The sequence below is a fragment of the Notothenia rossii genome (genome assembly GCF_949606895.1).
Source record: "Notothenia rossii genome assembly, chromosome: 11".
Taxonomy (NCBI): Eukaryota; Metazoa; Chordata; class Actinopteri; order Perciformes; family Nototheniidae; genus Notothenia; species Notothenia rossii.
Window position 1 is genome coordinate 977,449 of NC_136910.1, and position 10,320 is coordinate 987,768.

The 10,320-nt window shown below is 44.6% G+C and overlaps 1 protein-coding gene across 1 annotated transcript in view; it reads right to left on the reverse strand.

Moving 5' to 3' along the window:
- LOC307024553 (cGMP-dependent protein kinase 1-like) overlaps positions 1-10,320 on the reverse strand; it is a 47,815-nt gene that overhangs the window by 25,425 nt on the left and 12,070 nt on the right. The window lies entirely within an intron of this gene.

Genomic DNA, 10,320 nt, shown 5'->3' on the forward strand with positions numbered 1-10,320 from the left:
TCACGTCACCACCGCTAAGCTAAAGGAGGCTAATGTTGGGCTATAAAGGAACTAAAGCACGGTCACATGACTTCACGTCACCACCGCTAAGCTAAAGGTGGCTAATGTTGGGCTCTAAGGGAACTACAGCACGGTCACATGACTTCACGTCACCACCGCTAAGCTAAAGGAGGCTAATGTTGGGCTATAAAAGAACTACAGCACGGTCACATGACTTCACGTCACCACCGCTAAGCTAAAGGAGGCTAATGTTGGGCTATAAAGGAACTACAGCACGGTCACATGACTTCACGTCACCACCGCTAAGCTAAAGGTGGCTAATGTTGGGCTATAAAGGAACTACAGCACGGTCACATGACTTCACGTCAGCACCGCTAAGCTAAAGGTGGCTAATGTTGGGCTATAAAGGAACTACAGCACGGTCACATGACTTCACGTCACCACCGCTAAGCTAAAGGTGGCTAATGTTGGGCTATAAAGGAACTACAGCACGGTCACATGACTTCACGTCACCACCGCTAAGCTAAAGGAGGCTAATGTTGGGCTGTAAAGGAACTACAGCACGGTCACATGACTTCACGTCACCACCGCTAAGCTAAAGGAGGCTAATGTTGGGCTATGAAGGAACTACAGCACGGTCACATGACTTCACGTCACCACCGCTAAGCTAAAGGAGGCTAATGTTGGGCTATAAAGGAACTACAGCACGGTCACAGTTAATTGATCACAGAGGATATCTTCGGCTCGATGCTGCTTTTGAGCTTGAATGAAAGGAATCAGTATTTATAATCTAAGTCTGGGAAATGATCCACTAAATGTTGAAGTGAATGAACTCTATTTAAATATAATGAGCTGCTTGTGAAACTTTATTTTAATTGTTTGTTGATCCTGATGAGCTGTTATTATGAAAGCTATAATTGGGTCTGATTGTGGCGTGTCGTTAGCGTCTGTAATCACAGATCCATCAGCAGCTGCTGCGTGCCTCAGATCGTCTGTCCTGCAGGCGAGCAGCTGATCAAACACAGATATATCTACTTCCTGTCGGAGCAGATTTCATAAAGATGCAGCGAAAACAGAACCGAGGAACACGCAGGAAAACATTCTGCTATTATAATTAGATATATTATTATATTGAGATATTTACTAGTTAACCTTTTCACATATTCACATTTCACTTGACATGATTTTGTTTTGTTTTAAATTATCTTTAATTATTATTTATTGGATAATTTTGTCTTTGATAGACATTGACTTATATACCTGGTCCACTTTATAATGTCCGTTACCTGCATCGTTTCAGACTTGGACTCCTGGACTTGGACTAGAGCGAGTTTTCTCTCGAGTCTCAAGTCCAGGTGAACTCTGCCCAGGTGTGTGCCAGTTCCCGCTGTTCCTAGTCTTAAAATGTGCAGAAACTCAGATTAATACATGATGACTCGACTCAACCTCGACTCTGACTCTTCTTGAGTGAATCAGACTTGGACTAGGACTAGAGCACAGGTAATGATGATTAGGACTTACTCAAGCTCAGGTATAGATAACTAGGACTTAGACTAGAGCACAGGTAATGATGACTAGGACTTAGACTAGAGCACAGGTAATGATGACTAGGATTTAGACTAGAGCACAGGTAATGATGACTAGGACTTAGAGTAGAGGACAGGTAATGATGACTCGGACTTAGAGTAGAGCACAGGTAATGATGACTAGGACTTAGACTAGAGCACAGGTAATGATGACTAGGACTTAGACTTAGAGCAAAGGTAATGATGACTAGGACTTAGACTAGAGCACAGGTAATGATGACTAGGACTTAGACTTAGAGCAAAGGTAATGATGACTAGGACTTAGAGTAGAGGACAGGTAATGATGACTAGGACTTAGACTAGAGCACAGGTAATGATGACTAGGATTTAGACTAGAGCACAGGTAATGATGACTAGGACTTAGAGTAGAGGACAGGTAATGATGACTAGGACTTAGAGTAGAGCACAGGTAATGATGACTAGGACTTAGAGTAGAGCACAGGTAATGATGACTAGGACTTAGACTTAGAGCACAGGTAATGATGACTAGGACTTAGACTAGAGCACAGGTAATGATGACTAGGACTTAGACAAGAGCACAGGTAATGATGACTATGACTTAGACTAGAGCACAGGTAATGATGTCTAGGACTTAGACTAGAGCATAGGTAATGATGACTAGGACTTAGACTAGAGCAAAGGTAATGATGACTAGGACTTAGACTAGAGCAAAGGTAATGATGACTAGGACTTAGAGTAGAGGACAGGTAAGGATGTCTAGGACTTAGACTAGAGCACAGGTAATGATGACTAGGACTTAGACTAGAGCACAGGTAATGATGACTAGGACTTAGACTAGAGCACAGGTAATGATGACTAGGACTTAGAGTAGAGGACAGGTAATGATGACTAGGACTTAGACTTAGAGCATAGGTAATGATGACTAGGACTTAGACTTAGAGCACAGGTAATGATGACTAGGACTTAGAGTAGAGCACAGGTCATGATGACTAGGACTTAGACTAGAGGACAGGTAATTATGTCTAGGACTTAGACTTAGAGCAAAGGTAATGATGACTAGGACTTAGAGTAGAGCACAGGTAATGATGACTAGGACTTAGACTAGAGGACAGGTAATGATGTCTAGGACTTAGACTAGAGCAAAGGTAATGATGACTAGGACTTAGAGTAGAGCACAGGTAATGATGACTAGGACTTAGACTAGAGCACAGGTAATGATGACTAGGACTTAGACTAGAGCAAAGGTAATGATGACTAGGACTTAGAGTAGAGGACAGGTAATGATGACTAGGACTTAGACTAGAGGACAGGTAATGATGACTAGGACTTAGACTAGAGCACAGGTAATGATGTCTAGGACTTAAACTAGAGCACAGGTAATGATGACTAGGACTTAGAGTAGAGGACAGGTAATGATGACTAGGACTTAGAGTAGAGGACAGGTAATGATGACTAGGACTTAGACTAGAGGACAGGTAATGATGTCTAGGACTTAGACTAGAGGACAGGTAATGATGACTAGGACTTAGAGTAGAGGACAGGTAATGATGACTAGGACTTAGAGTAGAGGACAGGTAATGATGACTAGGACTTAGACTAGAGGACAGGTAATGATGACTAGGACTTAGAGTAGAGGACAGGTAATGATGACTAGGACTTAGAGTAGAGGACAGGTAATGATGACTAGGACTTAGACTAGAGGACAGGTAATGATGTCTAGGACTTAGACTAGAGGACAGGTAATGATGACTAGGACTTAGAGTAGAGGACAGGTAATGATGACTAGGACTTAGACTAGAGGACAGGTAATGATGACTAGGACTTAGACTAGAGGACAGGTAATGATGACTAGGACTTAGACTAGAGCACAGGTAATGATGACTAGGACTTAGACTAGAGCACAGGTAATGATGAATAGGACTTAGACTTAGAGCACCGGTAATGATGACTAGGACTTAGACTAGAGCACCGGTAATGATGAATAGGACTTAGACTAGAGCACAGGTAATGATGAATAGGACTTAGACTTAGAGCACCGGTAATGATGACTAGGACTTAGAGTAGAGCACAGGTAATGATGACTAGGACTTAGACTTAGAGCACAGGTAATGATGACTAGGACTTAGACTAGAGCACAGGTAATGATGAATAGGACTTAGACTTAGAGCACCGGTAATGATGACTAGGACTTAGACTAGAGCACAGGTAATGATGAATAGGACTTAGACTTAGAGCACCGGTAATGATGACTAGGACTTAGACTAGAGCACAGGTAATGATGAATAGGACTTAGACTTAGAGCACAGGTAATGATGACTAGGACTTAGACTAGAGGACAGGTAATGATGACTAGGACTTAGACTTAGAGCACAGGTAATGATGAATAGGACTTAGACTTAGAGCACCGGTAATGATGACTAGGACTTAGACTAGAGGACAGGTAATGATGTCTAGGACTTAGACTAGAGCAAAGGTAATGATGACTAGGACTTAGAGTAGAGCAAAGGTAATGATGACTAGGACTTAAACTAGAGCACAGGTAATGATGACTAGGACTTAGACTAGAGCACAGGTAATGATGACTAGGACTTAGACTAGAGCAAAGGTAATGATGACTAGGACTTAGACTAGAGGACAGGTAATGATGACTAGGACTTAGAGTAGAGGACAGGTAATGATGACTAGGACTTAGACTAGAGGACAGGTAATGATGTCTAGGACTTAGACTAGAGGACAGGTAATGATGACTAGGACTTAGAGTAGAGGACAGGTAATGATGACTAGGACTTAGACTAGAGAACAGGTAATGATGACTAGGACTTAGACTAGAGCACAGGTAATGATGACTAGGACTTAGACTTAGAGCACAGGTAATGATGACTAGGACTTAGACTAGAGAACAGGTAATGATGACTAGGACTTAGACTAGAGCACAGGTAATGATGACTAGGACTTAGACTTAGAGCACAGGTAATGATGAATAGGACTTAGACTTAGAGCACCGGTAATGATGACTAGGACTTAGACACTTCATTGGTCACTCGGCTTCGGACTCGAAGACTAGGGACTAGAGAATCGACTTGACTAGAAAACGGCATTGTTGTGATATTAATTTTTTAATTGTAATTATTTTTGGGGTAATTATACATCTGTATGTGTGTTTTGTTAAAAAGTAAGAATGTAAATATAAAAACATGTTAAAACAATAGATATGTTTACCACAAGCTAAAGATCTAGTATTCCAATAGGGTGAGGATGCTCCAGACGAGGAGGTGTAATGAAGAAGGGAAAGACACTTAGAGGTCCATAAAAAGAGATTTATATTTTATTGTGAGAGCAGACGAGCGCCAGGAGGCTGGGTTTTATTTTGGCGGGGTGGAAAACCTTCAGTATCTGCATGTGAATCAGACTCTGGAGGAACACAGAAACAGAGACAGGGTGAACGAGACCCTCGAGGTATGACTGCATGAGAGGACATCAAAATAAAGTGAAGAGGAGGAGGGGAAACAACAGGCAGGACATGAAATGATACAAACTGAAAACAGGATGCATAATAAACCAGAGATTTAACGAAGAAATCAATTAAATAAAAGTTTCTCAGAGTGACAGACAGCATGTGTTCCCTTTCAAAATAAGAGCCTCTCAGTGTCAGCCTCATTAACTCGCCTGGAAACGCTGAGCAGGCGATACTGAACACAGCCCACACACACGGTACTGCAATACCTTTATATAGACCACACACACACACACACACACACACACACACACACACACACACACACACACACACACACACACACACACACACACACACACACACACACACACACACACACACACACACACTACACACACTCTCTGTAGGATGCTGACAGAGAGAAGTGGTGGGCTGGTAAATGAAACCCTGTCAGTTGCCTGTATAGTGTGTGTGTGTGTGTGTGTGTGTGTGTGTGTGTGTGTGTGTGTGTGTGTGTGTGTGTGTGTGTGTGTGTGTGGTTGTGGGCAGACAGGTTGTATTGCTCTGAGCCCAGGAGGAATGGATGCCTCAGCGCTCTGAAAGCTTTTCTGCAGAATTTAAAACACAAAGCGTGATGTTTATTCAGTTTGTGACGCAACTGAATAAACAGAAATGCCACCGACACAAATGCCATCATTACAATTTCAAATGAGGATGCTAAAATTAGAAATAACCCCACTATGAAAGAGTAAAATAAATGTCTCTACAGGAGAAACGCTTGTGCATGAAAGCTGCTCTATAAATGCAGCTATATATGTGTTCATTCATTCAAGTAGCTGCTTGGACCCAGAACACGTCTTTGCTTCACGTAGAAATGTCTGATATCTGGCGCTGTAGTAGGAACGAACCTGGAAGGGTTACGTCAGGAAGAAGGAACGTCTTCACGACCAAGTTGAACATCACTCTAGCTACCAAATGGCTCATAATACAAACATAGATCTAGAGAAAGTCCAGAAGCTTCAGACTCACACTGGAGCTTCAGACTCACACTGGAGCTTCAGACTCACACTGAGGCTTCAGACTCACACTGGAGCTTTAGACTCACACTGAAGCTTCAGACTCACACTGAAGCTTCAGACTCACACTGAAGCTTCAGACTCACACTGGAGCTTCAGACTCACACTGAAGCTTCAGACTCACACTGAAGCTTCAGCCTCACACTGAAGCTTCAGACTCACACTGAGGCTTCAGACTCACGCTGGAGCTTCAGACTCACGCTGGAGCTTCAGACTCACGCTGAAGCTTCAGACTCACGCTGAAGCTTCAGCCTCACACTGAAGCTTCAGACTCACACTGAGGCTTCAGACTCACACTGAGGCTTCAGACTCAAACTGGAGCTTCAGACTCACACTGAGGCTTCAGACTCACACTGAAGCTTCAGACTCACACTGAAGCTTCAGACTCACACTGAAGCTTCAGCCTCACACAGAAGCTTCAGACTCACACTGAAGCTTCAGCTTCACACTGAAGCTTCAGACTCACACTGAAGCTTGGTCTGAAGCTTCAGCCTCACACTGAAGCTTCAGACTCACACTGAAGCTTCAGCCTCACACTGAAGCTTCAGACTCACACTGAGGCTTCAGACTCACGCTGGAGCTTCAGACTCACGCTGGAGCTTCAGACTCACGCTGAAGCTTCAGACTCACGCTGAAGCTTCAGCCTCACACTGAAGCTTCAGACTCACACTGAAGCTTCAGACTCACACTGAGGCTTCAGACTCACACTGAGGCTTCAGACTCAAACTGGAGCTTCAGACTCACACTGAGGCTTCAGACTCACACTGAAGCTTCAGACTCACACTGAAGCTTCAGACTCACACAGAAGCTTCAGACTCACACTGAAGCTTCAGCCTCACACAGAAGCTTCAGACTCACACTGGAGCTTCAGACTCACACTGGAGCTTCAGACTCACGCTGAAGCTTCAGACTCACACTGAAGCTTCAGACTCACACAGAAGCTTCAGCCTCACACAGAAGCTTCAGACTCACACAGAAGCTTCAGACTCACACTGAAGCTTCAGCCTCACACAGAAGCTTCAGACTCACACTGGAGCTTCAGACTCACACTGGAGCTTCAGACTCACGCTGAAGCTTCAGACTCACACTGGAGCTTCAGACTCACACTGGAGCTTCAGACTCACGCTGAAGCTTCAGACTCACACTGAAGCTTCAGCCTCACACAGAAGCTTCAGACTCACACTGAAGCTTCAGCCTCACACAGAAGCTTCAGACTCACACTGAAGCTTCAGCTTCACACTGAAGCTTCAGACTCACACTGAAGCTTGGTCTGAAGCTTCAGCCTCACACTGAAGCTTCAGCCTCACACTGAAGCTTCAGACTCACACAGAAGCTTCAGCCTCACACAGAAGCTTCAGACTCACACAGAAGCTTCAGCCTCACACAGAAGCTTCAGCTTCACACTGAAGCTTCAGACTCACACTGAAGCTTCAGACTCACACTGAAGCTTGGTCTGAAGCTTCAGCCTCACACTGAAGCTTCAGCCTCACACTGAAGCTTCAGACTCACACTGAAGCTTCTGCGGTGGTTTAAATGGACTGTACTTATATAGACATTTGAAATGTGGTCACTCGCTTGCATCGGGGGAAATGATGCGTTGCTCTCATTTATAAATCAAACATTATAGTTCTATAGCTCGAGATGCAAATGTCCTGACGACAAGACCTAACGTCACCTCACGAAGTCGTTGCTGCAGGTACAGGTGAAGGTCGATCCACAGGTACACACACCGTCACTAACAATCACACATTTCAGTTTGAAATGAAGAGCTAGAAGCTAGAAATAATAGCTTATGGTATTTATGTCAGTTTAACATTGGTGCAAGAAAAGTGAGACGAGCTGTCTTCAAATAAAACGTGTTTTTCATCAGAACAGAAAGTCCAGAGTTCATCAATCTGATTTCTGACGGCTGCACCTGTCAGTCTGTTAATGTCTCACCTGTCTCACCTGTCCAAACTGTCTGTCCAAACTGTCTCACCTCCCCAAACTGTCTCACCTGTCCAAACTGTCTCACCTGTCCAAACTGTCTGTCCAAACCGTCTCACCTTTCCAAACTGTCTGTCCAGACTGTCTCACCTGTCTCACCTGTCCAAACTGTCTCACCTGTCCAAACTGTCTCACCTGTCCAAACTGTCTCACCTGTCCAAACTGTCTCACCTGTCTCACCTGTCCAAACTGTCTGTCCAAACTGTCTCACCTCCCCAAACTGTCTCACCTGTCCAAACTGTCTCACCTGTCCAAACTGTCTGTCCAAACTGTCTCACCTGTCCAAACTGTCTGTCCAAACTGTCTCACCTGTCCAAACTGTCTGACCTGTCCAAACTGTCTCATCTCTCCAAACTGTCTCACCTGTCCAAACTGTCTCACCTCTCCAAACTGTCTCACCTGTCCAAACTGTCTGTCCAAACTGTCTCACCTGTCCAAACTGTCTCACCTGTCCAAACTGTCTCACCTCCCCAAACTGTCTCACCTCCCCAAACTGTCTCACCTGTCCAAACTGTCTCACCTGTCCAAATTGTCTGTCCAAACTGTCTCACCTCTCCAAACTGTCTCACCTGTCCAAACTGTCTCAACTGTCCAAACTGTCTCACCTCTCCAAACTGTCTCACCTGTCCAAACTGTCTCAACTGTCTCACCTCTCCAAACTGTCTCACCTCTCCAAACTGTCTCACCTGTCCAAACTGTCTCAACTGTCTCACCTCTCCAAACTGTCTCACCTCTCCAAACTGTCTCACCTGTCCAAACTGTCTCACCTCTCCAAACTGTCTCAACTGTCTCACCTCTCCAAACTGTCTCACCTGTCCAAACTGTCTCAACTGTCTCACCTCTCCAAACTGTCTCACCTCTCCAAACTGTGTCACCTGTCCAAACTGTCTCACCTCTCCAAACTGTCTCACCTGTCCAAACTGTCTCAACTGTCTCACCTCTCCAAACTGTCTCAACTCTCCAAACTGTCTCACCTGTCCAAACTGTGTCACCTGTCCAAACTGTCTCATCTGTCCAAACTGTCTCACCTCTCCAAACTGTCTCACCTGTCCAAACTGTGTCACCTCTCCAAACGGTCTCACCTGTCCAAACTGTCTCACCTGTCCAAACTGTCTGTCCAAACTGTCTCACCTGTCCAAACTGTCTCAACTGTCTCACCTCTCCAAACTGTCTCACCTGTCCAAACTGTGTCACCTCTCCAAACGGTCTCACCTGTCCAAACTGTCTCACCTGTCCAAACTGTCTCACCTGATCCCTGATTCCTCTGCAGAAACACGTCTGTCTTCTACCTGCTCTGCCTCCTCAGCTGCAGGATTTATTCACAACGTCAGAGGAGAAGCTTCTGTTCTTCTTCTGTGGTGGAGCTGTTAGTGCATGTCCACGGTGGAGCTGTTAGTGCATGTCCACGGTGGAGCTGTTAGTGCATGTCCACGGTGGAGCTGTTAGTGCATGTCCACGGTGGAGCTGTTAGTGCATGTCAACGGTGGAGCTGTTAGTGCATGTCCACGGTGGAGCTGTTAGTGCATGTCCAATCCCTGTGCTCCAGCAGAGGGACTTTCTATCTCAAGTTGAAACTGATTAGAAAGCTACTACGTTGGAGCAGAAGTCGTTTCTAGACCTTGGTGACACACACAACCACCCACCCACCCACCCACCCACACACACACACACCCACCCACCCACCCACCCACCCACACACCCACACACACACACACACACACACACACACACACACACACACACACACACACACACACACACACACACACACACACACACACACACACACACACACACACACACACACGTGTGACGGCAGCAGCTGCTGGTTTCCTCTCCTGCTGTTCACATCAGGAAACACACAATCTGCAGGAACATTTTTATATTTCAGCTGCAAAACAATACGACTAAAATAATATCCAAGTATTTCTGCGTACGTATTCTTATTTAAAGTATTATGTCCTGCAGTGCTCCTCTGTGTTCTGTTGATCACCTTGGAGACACTGATACTTCTGTTTGGATTCATATGTATTTGTTATTATTATTAAATCTATTCAATTCACGGTGCATCAGATTTCATAGAGTCCTTATACGTTTATTATACTATTTAAGTGTTTTATTATTCAACTGTTTGCAGATCTCAGTAATTTATCTTATTATCTTTAAGTTATTCACATCATAAGTGGAAAAGAAGATGACAAATGCTAATTATAATCACACTTTCCACCAGCTGTGCTCAAACCACCTCTGTATT